At 35.2% G+C, this 1,718-nt stretch overlaps 1 protein-coding gene across 1 annotated transcript in view; it reads left to right on the plus strand.

Annotated features, from left to right (window-relative positions):
* The first annotated feature begins 593 nt into the window (after window positions 1–593).
* LOC109085199 (serine/threonine-protein kinase Nek1-like) overlaps window positions 594–1,718 on the plus strand; it is a 68,860-nt gene continuing 67,735 nt past the window's right edge. The window contains exon 1 of the mRNA XM_042759275.1: window positions 594–647. The gene's annotated coding sequence lies outside the window, so the exon portion shown is untranslated. The remainder of the gene's footprint in view (window positions 648–1,718) is intronic.

The following is a 1,718-nucleotide window of genomic DNA, read 5'->3' on the forward strand; positions in this document are numbered from 1 at the left end:
CTTTGCTGTTTGGCCTTTAAAAAGAACTTACCTAGAAATCATGTTTTATATCACGGTATATAATGGGTTTTTATGGCTTATGTCTTGTTGCTCCGGCCGGACAAGGCATCACAATATGTTAAGGGGCGTAACATTTCCGTCACACAATTGAGGCATTCGGCCAATCACAAAGAAATGGATAGCCAGCCAATCAGAGCACACCTCGCTTTTCAGAGCGATCAGCCTTGTGAAAATCGACATGTTTCAGAAGGCGGGGCATAGAGGAGAAACAATAATGTAAAGTATGTGGAAAATAATGTGTTTTTTAACCTTAAACCGCATAAACATTTCATTACACCAAACACACACACACACACACAAAATAGCAGCATCATATGACCCCTTTAACCACTACACTACACTGGCCATGTAGCAAAAGCCTGTAGCATTTTTGTAGGTCAAACAGATGAACTGGAGGGAAAAAAAAAACACATACTTGCATAAGTGTTTGTATTGCATTTCCAAGAAACAAGGCTCGTTCTCACCCCCGCCCCTCTTCAACCCAATAAATATGATTTCAGTGAGCGTCTTAGATAACTTTGTCACTTCCTGAACTTCATCTCAGACTCAAAGGAACTCATTCAAACAATCTCAAGAACAACACAAAGGTAAACATATATACTGTATAAATTACTGAACCACTTTAAAAACAGCCTTAAATATCTGCAGTGTGTGGAAACATTATTAATGTAAATCTTGTTTGTTGGTAATGTACAATTGTCCATGGTTGAAGGTTTGTTTATTTATTATAATTATAGCTTTTTCCATACAACACATTATTTGAAGCAGGCTACTTTTTTATTTATGTAATAATTTTCCATAGTGTTGAAAATGAAGACAGCCAGTATTGTGTTATGTTTGCTTGTGGTCAGTTATTGGATAATATTGGTAGCTAATATGATTCTCTAAAGGTGAGTTCATACATATGCTAAAAATCACCAGAACATCAGCTAATTAAAAACAACAACAACAACAAAAAAAAAAAAAACACTTGGATAAGATCCTTAGAAATGGTCCTTCAGCATTTGAGACTTGAGCAAAAGATGATTTCAGTGAATCATTTATTAAAACAGGGACTTGCACTCCTCTTCAGTTTGTATCAGACACGGTCTGCTGCAGTTTAAAATCCTGCACCGATTGCACCTTTCTAAACAAAAACTGTCCAGGATGTTTCCGGGAGTGGACGCCTCTTGTGAACGTTGTGGCTATGCCCCTGCTTCATTATCACACACATTTTGGAACTGTCCCTACATTACCCTCTATTGGTCTAAAATAATTGAGGCTTTGTCAACAATTTTTAATATTAGACTCCCAGCAGATCCAGTAATGTCACTATTTGGTGTTGTACCTATAGATATACATTTGAACAGCTCACAAATTAATGTATTGTGTTTTGTGATGTTGCTAGCCAGACGTCTAATTTTACTAAACTGGAAAAATAAAATTCCTCCTACACATCAAAACCTTCTTAGAGACGTAATGCAATATTTACAATTAGAATTTTTTTTAATATTCTTTAAGGAAGAAAGAACAAACATTTTACTCAATTTGGCAACCTTTTATTAATTATTATAATAAGTAAATTTGGACGGCCCTCCTATTGCTTGATTTGATATATTTTTACTTAATACTTCATGTATGTGCAGGATTTTTGCTTTGGTTGTTTTTTGTTTTTTTAC

The sequence above is a fragment of the Cyprinus carpio genome, chromosome A7, assembly GCF_018340385.1.
Source record: "Cyprinus carpio isolate SPL01 chromosome A7, ASM1834038v1, whole genome shotgun sequence".
NCBI lineage: Eukaryota > Metazoa > Chordata > Actinopteri > Cypriniformes > Cyprinidae > Cyprinus > Cyprinus carpio.